This window comes from Leucoraja erinacea, chromosome 8 (assembly GCF_028641065.1).
Source record: "Leucoraja erinacea ecotype New England chromosome 8, Leri_hhj_1, whole genome shotgun sequence".
Classification (NCBI taxonomy): Eukaryota; Metazoa; Chordata; class Chondrichthyes; order Rajiformes; family Rajidae; genus Leucoraja; species Leucoraja erinaceus.
Window position 1 is genome coordinate 45,859,471 of NC_073384.1, and position 16,014 is coordinate 45,875,484.

Genomic DNA, 16,014 nt, shown 5'->3' on the forward strand with positions numbered 1-16,014 from the left:
CCTGGTCAATATGACCCATATGGCCAGCCAGGTCGATGATGGTCTACCCTGAACCAGAGTAAACAAACTGTTCCTACTTGGAACTTGCAGAGGTTACTATGCAAGGCACCCTGCCAATGTCTCTACATCAACCGGATCTACCCCAGAGACAGTGAAAAAACACCAGACAGCCCATGCTGCCAGTAAACCCAAACCTGGGCCGGCAGACTGCTCCATTTGGAGTTTTACGGAGGTTAATAAGGACCTGCCAGCGTCTCTGACCCCTCTTGTACTTCCGGTGGCGCTGGTGCCAGCAGCCTCCACCTACAGCCCGGTATCTTTTTGTTTTTTTGTTTATTTAGTTATGTTAAAAGTGTATTTTTTTGTGTTTTTTTGTGTTTTTATGTGGGGGAAGAGGGCACGGTGCGGGGGATACCGTACTTCAGCCGCTTCCTGGTGAGGACGCGACTATTATTCGAGTCGCGTCCTCCCCCCCCCCCCCCCCCCCCCCACAGCGGCCTACCTACCTGGATTGGCGCGGCCTTTCCTGCCGGGATCGACCGGAGCTCCAGCAGCGGCGGGACAGCGCTGGAACATCGCGGGGCTGGTGATGCCTTACCGGGGGTCGCCGTCTGGAGCCCGGAGTGCTGGACCTGCTGCACCAACAGCATGGAGCTGCGGTTTGCAGAGCTCCCAACGCGGGCGGCGCTGACTAACAACGCGGGGTCCTGCGACTCTGCCCAGCTCGGCCTGTGGACTCAGGAGCTGCAGACTCCGGCAGCGGGAGGCGGCTGATCAGAAGGTCCGGGCCGCTGAGGAGGAAGATGCTCACCGTCGGGGTTCGGCGTCAGCGTTCCACCAGCCCGGCGTGAGGGCCTGAACATCGGGCCACCCGGGGGCGGCGACTGCGGGTGCTCGGAAGGCCCCGACCACGGATGGACACGGAGGGGAGGCTGGCTGGACTATGGTGCCTTCCTCACCTGGGTGCCATTTATGTTATGTTGTGTTGTGGACTTTCTGTGTTTGTGCTTTTGTTAAATTTTTAATTCAATTTCAATTTTATTTTTAATATGTTTTATTATTTATTTATTATTTATTTTTATTATTTTTCTTGTGATTTTTTTTTTTAACGATACTGCCTGTAGGGAAATTCATTTCGTTGTCTCAAAGTGAGGCAACGACAATAAAATTTGAATACAAGAATACAAGAATACAAGGGTCGACCTGCTTGTTGGAGCTTCAACGACCCTGTCTGTCATGCTTGTCATTTCTTCAGCTGGTGTGATGTTAGAAAGTTGATGCCGCTGGCCAACTCCTCTTGTGGTGGCTTGTCCGTCCCCGAGGGAACAGCAAATTTAGAGGCAAGAGCAGACAGCTCTTCCTTATGCGACTCTCGTACATCATGCATTAAAGCATGTGATTCAGGCACATAGTCATGTTCAGAGTCATGTTTGGAGTCAGTTCCATACTGATCTCTGACACTCTCTTAGAGTGGGAGAAATAGTGCACCCCGAACTGGGCGTTGCCACATGCGTATGCCTCGGACTGCCTGTGCATGCTTCCGTAACACAGACCATATTTTGTGACTCCATTTCCGATAGTCTTTCGAGTGGGAGGAATATTCCAACCCTGAACCAGGGGTAGCTACAAGCATATGACTTGAACTGCCTGTGCATGCTTCCGTAATACGAAGCATTTATTTGTCACCATTTCCACCACTCCTTTCATCTGAGTGGGAGGAATATTGCAACCCTGAACCAGGAGCTGCCTCAGGCGTATGAACTGCATGTGCATGCCTCCGTAACACGGAGCATATTATTTGGCACCAACTCCACCACGCCTTTCATCCGAGTGGGAGGAAAATTGCATCCCTGAACCTGGAGCTGCCTCAGGCGTATGATTCAAACTGCCTGTACATGCCTCCGTTAACACGGAGAATTTCTCATGCCACCATCTGAATCATAAGTTGTTCAAATTGAGACAAACATCCAATCATATCTGGCATAGATGTGGGGACAGCATCTCCTTGACCGAAATCGTCCGACAGGATTTGTCCCACAGACTTGGCTTTGACTTTCCCCCAACTTGGGGTTGTCAAGCTGCTCCCTCTAGTAGCCGAACCGGGACCAGCTGTGCAGATCAGTGCTCTGTCGGTATCATCATTATACTTACCAGACAGGTTGCACCTGCTAATGACTCCGAGTCCTTACTTCCTTCTGGAGTCTCAACGGAGTATTTCAGGGAGTAAATAGAGCGCAACCCTGTACTAGACAGAGTGGGAACAATTCTGCCAACGGCGTTGTCACAATTCATATGATTTAAACAGAAGCATAGCCCCATTGGATCAAAGATTCGACTGCTTTGTTGATCCACATGGTTGGGGTCTTTTATGAAGGATCTCCAACAGTCCCCTCAACTGAGCGGAGATTATTATGACGCAACCCTGCACTAGGTATTGCTCCACAGGTGTTTAATAGACACAGCTGAAGAAAGGCTTCCCAAGCCAGGAGCTCTTATCTGGAGCCTCAATGGAGTTCCTCCGAACAGCCACCTGCTCCAGTGGAGTCCCATTCTGTGCCGTAATGGCAAGTCAAATTTTACTACACCAAATGGTGTATGATAATAAATGTCCTATCTGCTGCGATAGTCAAAACGTGACCGAACAGCAACCGCTATTAAAAACTGCCAGCTCTATTTTTTAACTACCTTAATCAGTGCTTCAGATTTTGATTTAAATTAAAGAACTATGTGTAATATATTAAAATGCCCCTATGAATAGAGCACACACTATATGCTGGTACCAGCGTATGCTGCCGCAACAGCGTTTCTATGTTTAAAATATTTATAGGCGCCATGGCAGCCGAGGTTACCTAGCGTTCGCTGCCCGCGGCTAACACCGGCTGCTGCTAATCTTAGCAGCAAGCTTCCAACCCGCACCGGCAGCCCCAACTCTTCTTAGAGTTTCCACGGCTCCGTATAGAGCCCAAAGCCGGCAGGCAATAACGAAATCAAGTCCACGGCGGCCTCCGGAATCAGCCGCCTGCTCCCGTTTGGAGCTCCCATGGTGGCAGCCGCCAAGAGCTGCCGCCTCCATCAGCTACTCTGGGACCGCTGTCGCAGCGACCCGCTGAAAGTAAAATTTACTTACCTGCCAGAGCTGTTGCGAACTGCTCCCACTCGCCGCATTGCGTCTTGCGTATTGACGTGCATGCGGACTGGCGGGATCTTCACATAGTCACTCACGTGACTTTGAAATAAAATGCCAACTTGGTTGACATGGACAAGTTGGGCTGAATAACCTGTTTCCAGGCTGCACAGTTCTATGTATCTCTGTAACTCTATGACAAGTGTGAAGTGTTGCATTTTGGCAAGTTAACCCAGGTCATGACTTACATAGTAAACCATAGGGTCCTGGGGAGTGTTTTAGAATAGAGAAATCTTGGAGTACAGCTTTATAGTTCCCTAAAAGTGGAGCGATGGATTGTTGAAGGAGTTGCTTAGCAACTTGCCTTCATCAGTCATGGCACTGAGTACAGGAGTTGGGATGTAATGTTGCAACTGTACAACTCTTTGGTGTGACGACACATGGAATATATTGTACAGTTCTGGTTACAGAGCCATACAGTATGGAAACAGGCCCTTTGACCCAACTCGTCCATGCCAACCAAGATGCCCCATCTAAGCTAGTCCCATTTGCCTGCGTTTTCCTCTAAAACTTTCCTATCCATGTACCTGTCCAAGTGTCTTTTAAATCCTGTTATAATACGTGCCTCAACTACCTCCTCTGGCTGCTCGCTCCATATACGAAACACCTTCTGAGTGGAAAAAGTCGCCGCTCAGGTTTGTATTAAATCTTGCCTCTCTCACCTTAAACATGCTCTCTTGTTTTTGATCCAGCTAAAGGACAGATGTCATTAAGCCAGAAAGTGTGCAGAAATGATTCACAAGGATGTTACTGGGACTGAAGGGTTTGAGTTATAGGGAGCTGCTAGATAGGTTGGGACATTTTCCCACAGTGCAGGAGGTTGAGGGGTGAACTTATGGAGACATAAAATCATGAAGGGCATAGATAAAGGGAATGTCACAGCCTTTTTCCCACGCTAAGAGCATCGGAAACCAATGGACATAGATTTTAGCTGTGACCGGAAAGATTCATAAGGTACCTGAGGTGCAATTTTTTTCACAGAGTAGATGATTGGCATATGGATTGTTAAATGACATTTGGACAAGTACGTGGATAGAATGGTTTATATGTTCGTATTGATTAAAAATACTATTACAACATTAGAAATCGATGATATAGGTCAGGTAAAACAATCATTGGTGACTCCAGTATTTTGTGTCTATCTTTGGTAGAAACCAGCATCTGCAGTTCCTTTTTATAACATCTAATGTTTGTATGTAGTTAAATCAACTCGTGCACAGATAAGCAAGAGATTTTGCTCAAACATAAACGAGTCTCTGCTCCACCTGTGGTATAATTGCTACTTTCCAATTTGTGGGAACCAATTCAAAAGGTTTATAAACTCCTTCCAACTATTTTTCTTGAAAAAAATCTTTACCTTCCTTGCCTTTTCTTACAAATCAGTTCCAACATTAAATTATGAATTGGACCCCAGCCAATTTTATTCTGGGATTTTGTTCCAAGTTCTCTTTACTGAGATTCTCATTGCAAACACTCTCAAGGTGAAGGTCTTCTGGTACTCTGGTCTTTGGCTGCAATAAATCATTGACTTTGCTTTAAGTGATTATCATTGCTTTTGAGAACGAAAAAGTCATTTGCCATCAATGAGAGGTAAACGGAGTGGAATAAATGAGCATTTGTCCAAGTTGATGGTTATTGTGTGGCCTGAGTGAAAGGTTCTACTGAGTGAAGGTTACCATTCAAATTCTATTTGCTTGAAGATTCAACATTATACTGTAAGTAAGCAGGTTACTGTTTGATTACCAACAGTTGATCCTGATATTGGGTTACAAAATATTCCTTCTTCATCCCTGCCTCTATCTTTGACTCACTCTCCTTACTTTTCTTTCTCTCTAATTATATCAGCCTTGATCGAATGGTGGACCAGGTTCGTTGGGCTGAATGGCCAAATTCTGCTCCTATGTCTTATGATCTTATGATTTTATGATCTAAGTATCTCTCCATGATGATCTCGGGCGGCACGGTGTCACAGCAGTAGAGTTGTTGCCTTACAGCATCAGAGACCCGGGTTCGATCCCAACTACAGGTGTTGTCATTACGGAGTTTGTACTTTCTCCCTGTGATTGTATAGGTATTCGCTGGGTGCTTCAGTTTCCTCACACACTCCAAAAGTGTACAGATTTGTAAGTTAACTGGCTTTTGTAAATTATCCCTCGTGTATAGTATAGGACAAGCATTGCTGCGCTGCGAGTACTCAGTGGGCCGAAGATTTAGTTTAAGCATCTCTAAACTAAACTAAACCAAACTCTTTGTCTTTCACTGTTTTAGGATCATAGAGAACATAGGGCACAGAACCTTACCAGTACAAAGATAGGCAGGCAACAGTTTGTTTTAAAGGAAGAACCACTCATATTTATTCATCTCAAATATCTGGACATAACTGGGAAAATACTTTTTTAAAAGAAAGAAAATTATAAGATCACATTGTAACACTCAACAGACGCATATCAAGTAACTCTTAAGGCCGATGGCATTGAATGTAAACCCAGAAAGAATTGATTAACTTTCAATTGATTCACGGCATGGTGAAAATCTATTCTTTATCTTGGTTATTCAAAGCAATCATTAGGGGTTTTCAAATTTAACAAAGACTGTACTGGAAGATATTTTATAATTGTTGGTTTGATTTTATCGTAATTACACTTTGCTAACACTGTTGAGGCTGGCCTACTCTGCTGGAAGTCAGTCTGAGCTCCAGCTCTGAAGGTGCCACTGTGAGTAATAATCATCAGATTTCCCCTTCAGGTAGCTGTCAGCTGCATTGCCTGGCATAGGACACACCTGCGAATGGTGCTCTGAATTAGATCATCTTATCTAAGACGAGCGGAGGGACAAAAGGTAGGGGAAGACATTAGCCAGATTCTTCCCTCCTCTCGCTTCACTGCTAATCTATTCTGGCAGTCTGTGTTAATGTCAAAAAAAAAATCAGGTTACAGATTGGTTGTGATAAATCCACAGAGGAATAGCTCATTGATAATCCTCATGCCCATCTCTGGTGTGTAAGACATTGTAAATTGTGTCCTTTGAGCTTCACATCTTGTCTCTGACTTCCATGCCTTCTTGAAATACAGAATTAAGGAAGGAGCGGGTGGTCAGTATCTGCTCATTTGTCCTCCCAATCCACTGCTGGACTCAGCGTTGAATACCGACTTTGCACCCAGTCCTCAACACTGTACCAGAAAAGTCTACTGCAAGTACCGCATGGATATGAAAGGAACTGAAAATGCTGTTAACAAAAAAAAGACACAAAGTGCTGGAGTAACTCAGCGATCATCTCCGGAGAACTTGGATAGTTGTTTTGGGTCGGGACCCTTCTTCAGACTGGAGAAGAGTCCTGACCTGAAACATCTCTTATCCATGTTCTCCAGAGAAGCTGACTGACCCACTGAGTCACTCCAGAATTTTGTCTCTTCTGTGTAAACGAGTAGCTGCAGTTCTTTCTTTCAAACTATGTGTCTCCCTACATTTAGGTTTAAATTATGAATATATATCAAGAAAAGCAAGGGAGCAAGTACTGAATGCTTTGGAACATCAAAGTTAACTTGATTTTTGTCTAACCTTGCAATAAAATCACGGGGATTAACAATATTACGTAAAGATGTGAAAAATTACAGAACTAATGCAGAATCACCAAACAGAAGCTGTTTGAATGGAAATTAAATTTGGTGCATGAACACAACTGAGTTCCTGGTTTCTTCCATTGGGTCCTTGCTAAATTTTGCATTGGTTCTGAGAAATGTGCTAAATTTCAGCAAAATACTTAAGTTCCGATCCTTTCGGATTTTAGTCAGAGGAGACCAACCACAGGAAAGCTGTTTCTCCATGCGTAACAAAGCAGACCCTTAAAGAGTCTTCTCTGTGCTCAGTTTAAGGACTACTCTGCTCAATTGGACATAAGAAATAAATAACCTTAAGCAGTTATAGAAACTGCAAATATGTGATCCTTTCTCTACATGTTGCATAGAAAATAACGGCAAAAAACTTGGAAGCAAAAGGATAGAGATTTCCTGCCAAAGCTCTGTGAAGTCTTTCCCTGAGGTCCAAAGCTAATCTCACTCACAAAACAAAAGGCAACCGTCTTAACATTTACACTCTCTGTTATTAACCCATGAACAGAAATATTCTGAAAGAACTTCTAATCTCAATAGAGCCTGAATAGTTCCATAATATATTAGTCCCTACAATATATACATTTATTTATTTATTTTTATATTTAAGACCCAAACAAAGTATTTTTATTTTAGTTTAGTGTAGAGACACAGCGCAGAAACAGGCCCTTTGGCCCATCATCCGTGCCAACCAGCGATCCCCGTACACAAGAACTACCCTACACACTAAGACCAATTTGCAATCTTTACCGAAGCCATTTAACCTACAAACCCGTACGTCTTTGGAGGGTGGGAGGAAAGCGGAAAATCCAGGTGGTCACAGGGAGAACATACAAACTCCTTACAGACTCGTAATCAGGATCGAACCCGGGTCTCTGGCGCTGTGAGACATTTTTCTGATGCCTTTTCCAAAGATTTCCGTTCAAACCAAATGTTCTCAACCACCCTAGCTCCACAGATTCTGAGCTGCTGCTGCTGAGGACAACGTGGAGCGCAGTCTCTGCCACAGAAAAGGCAAAGGTGCTTGGGTGGGTGGGTGGGTGGTGTACTCCTTCCACCATTTATGCAGGACTTCAGTACACCACCAAAAGAGGACACAGAGTGCTGGAGTTACTCAACTGGTTAGACAGCATATGTGGAGGACAAGGTTGGGACTCTCCTTCAGACTGATTATAGATCAGATTGATTCAGATCCACAGTTGGGAGGGGGGGTGGGTTCATGGCAGATGGGTGGTCAAAGAATAAAGACTGAGACAAAAAGAATGATAGGTGATTCTACCTATCACTGTCCAGGCCTTGTCCTGCTCCCCTTCTTTTCTCAGCACCCCCCCCCCCCCCCCCCCCCAACACTGCAGTTAATCCAGAGAAGGGTCCTGATCTGAACCGTTCAATTCAATTCAATTCAATTCAATTCAACTTTAATGTCATCGCACAAATACAAGTATCAGTACAACGAAATGCAGTTTTGCGTCAGACCGTAGTAGTTGTACATAAAGAGAAAAAACAAGAAAAAAAATAGAAAGAGAGAAGATACAGAATAATCAGGAAATACAGAATGATTAAACAAAGGGGGACGGAGGGACCAGAGAAGTCTATCGTCGGGACTCCGAGTTCAGCAGTGTGATTGTGTTGTTATAGAAGCTTTTCCTCATCCTGCTGGTACGTGACCTGAGGCTCCTGTACCGCCTCCCTGATGGGAGGAGGGCAAACAGTCCATGGTTGGGGTGTGAGGGGTCTTTGATGATCTTCCCAGCCCGTCTCAGACACCGTTTTCGGTGGAGGGCATCCATGGCAGGGAGCGGGGCACCGATGATGTGCTGCGCGGTTTTCACCACCCGTTGTAGTGCTTTCCTGTCCGCAGCAGTGCAGCTGCTGTACCATACCGTGAAGCAGGTGGTCAGGATACTCTCTATGGTACAGCGGTAAAAGTTGGTCAGGATCTGGGGGGGACAGGTGGGCTTTCTTGAGCCTCCTAAGGAAGTAAAGGCGCTGCTGTGCCTTTTTGATCAGCTTGGAGGTGTTGAGGGACCAGGACAAGTCCTCCGAGATATGCACTCCGAGGAATTTATAGCTGGAGACGCGCTCCACCTCAGTCCCGTTGATATGGATGGCGGTATGACTGCCTCCTCTGGTCTGCCTGAAGTCGACAATAATCTCCTTCGTCTTTTTGGAGTTGAGGATGAGGTTATTGTCGGCACACCAGGTGGTCAGGTGCTGGATCTCATCCCTGTAGGCTGACTCATCGTTGTCGCTGATCAGTCCTACTACCGTGGTATCGTCAGCAAACTTAATAATGGCGTTGGATCCGTACTTTGGGATGCAGTCGTGGGTGAAGAGGGAGTAGAGGAGAGGGCTGAGCACACAGCCCTGTGGCACTCCGGTGTTCAGTGTTATAGTGGAGGAGGTGAGGTTATTGACCCTAACAGACTGTGGTCTGTTAGTGAGGAAGTCCAATGTCCAGTTGCAGAGGGAGGTGGAGATGCCAAGTCCACTGAGTTTGGTGATCAAGCTGGCTGGGATGACGGTGTTAAAGGCAGAGCTGAAATCAATGAACAGCAGCCTGATGTAGGAGTTGTTGTGGTCCAGGTGGGTCAGGGCAGAGTGCAGGGCCGCCGATATGGCGTCCTCTGTAGGCCTATACACATTCTCCAGAAATGCTGCCTGATGCGCCGAATTACTCCAGCACTCTTTGTCTTATTGATTATCAAGGCCTACCAAGACTGAATCTTTCTAGGAATTGGAATTAACTCATCCAGCAGTCCTATATTTAGCTTATTGACAGCTATACGTTTTCCACAGTACAAAACCAAGCTGAGATTTGCATGAAAGTTCATTTAAATCACTTGTTCGAGAAGCTTACAGTAAATTATGTACTATTCCTGCACAAAATACGAATGGAAAAAATATATTGCCAGCTTTTAAATTTATAGCAAATATTTTGTCATATAATAAATCTGAAGCTGTAATTACAGGGAGTGTAATAGTCCTTTCAGCACAAACTCCAGTTCTATTTCTATACATCCATTTCTCTTTCCCCAAATATTGCCAGAACTGCTGAGTATTTGCAGCATTGTGTTTTTAATAAAACTGAACATATTAAAGACTGGGGTTCTTTTCTCTGGAAAAGTCAAGGCCTGGGACAATTTTATAAAGATCTTGAAGATTGTGCAAGTATTTAATGGAGTGCGTTTCAAGGAGATGTTCTTACATATGGCGAAACCAAGGTTAGAGTCCATAAACTGAAACGGACTCTGAGGGAATTCAAGAAAAACCCCAGTTAGTGAAAGAGTTTACATATCTGTTGTGCTGCTGCAAGTAAGAATTTAATTGTTCCGTTTTGGGACATTTCACAAAGCACAATCTTGACTCTTGAGAGTTGTGTGGTAGGAAAACAGGGCGTGTTAACAATCGATTGTAGAAATAGAATATATGAATTTAAGAGAAAGGCAGATAAGCAAATTGACAGAGAGAGGAAAGAAGAAAACATGGAAAAGGTTAAAGGAACATGGTTGGAAGAAGTTAACATAGATCATTCAATGTTACCATTTATCATTTAGGTCCAATCCTCTATGTCAGTATTGAAGACTTGGATGCAATTGCAACCTGCATTTATGAAACACAATTAATACAAAAAGAAAATGTCTCGGACCAGTTCACAGTCAGAGTCAAACAAGTGGACATCAAGTGATACACGTTCAGCTCATCTCCACTGCATGGGTGAAGCACAGAAATAATAAACAAGGGATCCATCACCATTTAAACTGGCAATAGCCATATCTGTCCAAGAGACCTCAATGTCATCCACACAATGTAATAAAGGAGAATTTTACAAGAAATAGTGTCTTCAGAGATAGTTATTCCAGCATTTTGTGTCTATCTTCAGTCAAGAAAGAGCTATTTAGTTTATTCCCAGTTGAAGTCAGACAAGACATTTAAAACCCATATACTGAACCTGCAATAACACCACTGCAAGCACAATGGAGATTAGAAAACTGAATGGAATTTTTTTTTTAAGTTGCAGACTTTTGAAAGTCTCTGCACAAAAATAAACCTTCAGATTTGTGGGAAGCTCTAAATCTTAGATGCTTGATGCCTGAAAATGCACCAGCGGGGGACTGTGGTCCTTGTAAACACATGACAATTCAATGACTGATTTGCAAAAATAAAGAGTGCTTGAAATGAAGGCCTCTGCTAATCCTAATGTCATTATCTGTCTTGATCACCTGAATGCAAAATGATAGTTGTTCGGCTGCATCAGTCATGGAGATGAAGGCTGAGTCGGTCTACTTAGGAACCGATGGCCATACTTGTTCTTTGCACTGTGAGTCTGTAATCAGATAATCTACTGAGTTCCTGTTTCTTATCACTGACTGTGGTAGATTAACTGAAGATGAGTCTGTCCCAACAATTACAGGAAAAAATGGAGTCCTGGAAAGTAGGACAGTATGAACGATATGAATGTTGTTAGAAACTAGATTTAACAGCGATGAAGATAGGACCAGATTTGATAGTAATGAGGCTAGGACTAGATATAACAGCAGTGTTTCCACCATGAATCAGATTTACCATCTATGTTCACCTCAAAGTATGGGAGAAAGCCTGTAGATGATGAAATCAAGCCTTGGCAAATACTGTAGGTCAAGAGAAAGTAGGCATTCAACGAACCACTTTGGAACTGCTCTGTACGCCCTGCTCTCAGACCTTTACTGTGATAACCAGGGCGGATTCATTGACAGTTAGTCCAGCAGCATTGAAGTGCAAAAAGTGTTCTTTCTCCCCTGATCAACAGTACTTCTCAATCTCCCAGACACAAGAAAAGAGGAGCAGGAATGGCCACCTGTTTCCTCCAGAGTGTCTCACCATTCTACATAATCACTGCTAATTTGTCCCGGGCCTCAACATGTCCTCTGTGGCAGTTTCACATAGCCTTCAATTTCCTGATAATTTTCAAAAATATTTATCTACTCTTTCCTTAAATACCTCCAGTGATCCAGTATCTGCAACCCTCCGGGGTAGAGAATCCCAGCAATTCACCACACTTGCTGAGAAGAAATTCCTGTTTTTTTACCTCAGTTTTTTAATGACTGGCCTCTTTATCTTGTAAATATATCCCCTCAGTCGTGACGTGCCTACTGGCAGTGAAGCACGAGGGAATGCTAGGAAGAGCAGTAACATTCTGAAATCTAGAGCCCCTGCAAATCTCCTTCGATTTCAATACATTAACGCTCAAAAGAATCTTTAAAATCCGCTCAGACTAATAAGCCTCCTCAGAGAAAAATCAACAATTAATCTGTTCCTAAACTATTGGAGCATTCTTTGTTCAAAGCAGTTTTGCTACCACTCAATTTCTGCTTTAATTATTACAATACAGTTATTTGCAAGACTATTCTAATAGAAGAGAAATACCTAAGCCTTTCTGTCTTGTTGCTATTCCTCAGCACCGCAAGACTTCTGTATCAGGAATTGCTGAGAAAAGGGTACAATGTGGCAACACTGATCAAATAATATATTTATGCCCTCGTAATTCTGGAAACTGATTTTTTTTTGCTGCTGGCAGGTCTGCATTTGCTCCACGATGATGAGAAAACGAACACTTAAAGCATCACACAACCATTAAGGATTTTTTTTTCTCTCTCCACAGTTGCAAGATCCATTACCAGCAGAATAAGGGGTGAGTGAACAGCTGGGTGTCTCTTCCACTACTTGGGAAAGGATTGGCAGAAGAGTAGCATACACAATGAGAGCTACATAAAGTAATGCTTGCCAAGGCATTAGTTTCCAAAAGGTCAATAAGGAAAATAAATGTTCCTTTCTTCATTACACACAAATAGAGGAACTAAGAACCCGAGCTTAAAAATCCAGTCTGTGCATTTGAAAGGTGATGGTTTATATCAGATATACAACTTTTTTTTCCAGAAAGATTCCATTTGTAAAATATAAGTGGCACATCACAAATTGATATAAAGTGTGTATCCGATTGCATGCCGATTGAAAGTCTGGAGTGAAGATGGGATTTAACGTTATCTTTGAGTCAAGTGTAAGTGGTTTACAGTAACCCAGTGAAGAAGATGGATGTTAAGTTGACTGTTCTGTTGAAACAGAAGGGGTCAACTCTAGATCGTTGAAATCCATTCATATTTTTGTGAATGTTAATCCCAGATCCAGGGATATTACCGCTGGTCGAGCTTTCTCCTGCTCAATTTGATAGCACTTTGTAGAGTCACTGATGAATACTCCATGATCTATTGTTGCCTTTCTAAAGAACATCAAAGGAATAATGAGGTGAACACCTTGCACAAAGTGACAGCAACCTCATCAACAACATATCAGCATCTTTGGGTAAAATATTGACCAGAAAAAAAGGCATCATGTTCTCCTGCTTATTTGGAATTGAGGAAGAGGGGGAAAGAGCATTTTTTTAACCTATTAATGTGATGTAGGAAAAATGCAATATTCTTTGATGTTACGCATTTCCTTACAAGATCGAATGAGACTACTGAAGCAGTGAGCCAGCTGCACTTCCTTAAAAGTACCGTGTCATAGAACTTAATACATAGAACATAGAACATTCGGCCCACAGTGTTTGTGCTGAACATGAATGCCCATTTAAACTGATCTTGTCTGTCTGTACATGATCCATATCCCTCTACTCTCTGCATTTCCGTGCGCTTATTTAAAATCTTCCTAAATGCCACTAAGGTATCTGCCTCCATCACCACCCCTTGCAATGCATTCCAGGCCCCCACCACTTTTTGTGCAAAAAAATCTTGCCCTGCACGTCTCCATTAAACTTTCCCCCCTTATCTTATAGCTATGCCCTCGTGTGTTGAACATTTCCACCCTGGGTAAAAGGTTCTGACTGTCCATCTTATATATGCCTCTGATAGTTGTATATACAGGTATGTCATCCATACTTTTTCATTTGGGATGTTTTATATGAGATGCAGCATTAGTACCAGCCGAATATGTGTGAATCAAAAGACATCACCATCGCTGAATCAACCTGTTGTGGGGTTTGTCAGCACTGACCAGGAAACAAACTGATCCAACCATACAAATACTTAAAAGCCACTATCGTATCTCCCTCTGAAGAAGGGTCTTGATCCGAAACGTCACCCATTCCTTCTATCCAGTGATGCTGCCTGTCCCGCTGAGTTACTCCAGCATCTTTATATGAATACTTTGGTGACTGCAGCTCACCAGAAACTGAGGGTTTTTGTGTAGCAGTTTAAGAAGGCCCACCATATCCTTCTCAAGGGCAACAATGGTCAATCAATGTCAGCCTTCATTATATCTTAGGTTTCTTCTCATTGCAACCTGAATGATGGGTGTAAATGAGAAGGAACTGACTGCTGCATTCTTATTCATGTCATCAGGTAAATTGATGAACACGTTGTCCTTGGCAAACAATGCGTCTGCTACTTGCTCAATGCATCCATGGACAGAGATTATTTCAATTTTCAGTCGTCGCCATGGTGACTTGGAAGGAGTCTGTGTCAGAGCATTTAACGCAGAACTGACCTTCACCTTCACTGGAAGAGCCATTTTTGTGATAGCCGTCATCTGCACAAAGATTGTTTGCGTCTTATACGAACCACCTCAAGTGTGTCCATTCATTTGCTCTTTATTTCCTTTTATGAATTCTGCCCCCTCTTTTAAATATCAGGGCCGCATTCTGACTACTCTGTCAACTGCAGTCCACCCCTGAATCATTACAGCGGTGAGGTGGCACAGTTTACATCCAATTCCAGAGACATGAGTGCTAAATTCTAATCTGAAGTTCAGTGCAGCACTGAGGGAACGTTGTATCATCAGTTGCCTTTTCACTTGTAAGGTCGGTGAAACCGCGGTTCAAATTTAGTTTAGTTTAGTTTAGAGATACAGCATAGAAACTGGCCCTTCGGCCCACCGACTCCACAGCGACCATCGATTCACACTAGTTCACTGTTATTCCACTATCTCATTCATTCCTTACACATTAGGCCATTTAACCTAGAAACCCGCATATCTTTCAGGAAGGAAACCGGAGCACCCGTAGGAAATCCATGTGATCACAGGGAGAACGTGCAAACTAAGCATAGACAGCACACAAGGTCAGGATCAAACCTGTATATCTGGTGCTGCGAGGCAGCAACTCTACCAGCTGTGCCACTGTACTATCCTGGTGAGTGAGAAAAATATCAGGACAGTATTTTGAAGACGTTCAGTAGCTTTTTAACCGATATTATTCTCCAATTGTCATTCCATGATTATTAAAATGCAGTATCATTTGTTGCTTGTGACAGCTTGGCATGAAAAGATTAGCTGCTGCATTTCCTACATAAGGACAGTAACCATGCTTTGAGGGTATATAATTGACTGTAAAATATCACAAAATGCTGGAGTAATTCAGTGAGTCAGGCAGCATCACTGGAAAACATGTGACTGAAGAAGGATCCCAACCCGAATGTTTGCCTATCCATGTCCCCCAGAGATGCTACTAGACCTGCTGAGTTACTCTGGCACTCATTGGTGTGCAAATTCATCAGCACTTGTGAAATAAATGTAAATTAAAGATATAGTTTACATTAGAACTGAAAAGTCCAGCCGTTGATTATGAAGATGGCATCCAAATGATAGATCAGTGAATTAGCCCTTGTCTGTTATACAATGGGTGAGCTGCACTTGATGAAGAAAGTAGAACAAAGGTCATGAAGTTTGGCATGGGAGCAATTTGAATAAATGTAACTGTTTTCTCCTGCTCGTGATTCACGACACAGCCTTAAAGAGTAAAAATCTGTTCTCCTGTCAAGAACCCTGCAGTGCCACCATTCAACATACTTGAATGTTGAATAGTGTCGATAAAAAAATATTGAAGTTTGAGTTCTGAAACTGTTGAGGTTTGCAGTAATATTCTTCACAAACGATGAGGGACAACTGATAAGGGACAATTTGCTGGCTCGAAGGGCCAAATGGCCTCCCCCTGCACCTATTTTCTATGTTTCATTTTCTATGAAACAGATTAGAAATGCTTTGACAAATAACATTGTATCAAACAGGCAACTAATGAAGTGTCAATCGATACAAGGAACTGCAGGCAGTATCTGAGGAGGGAAGTGGATAGACAACATTTTGGCTTGCGACTCTTCTTCAGACTGATGGAGTAGAGGGGGGATAGCTGGAAGTATGAGGGGCGGTGTGGGCAAGAGCTGGCAAGTGATAGGTATATCCAGGGATATCAGT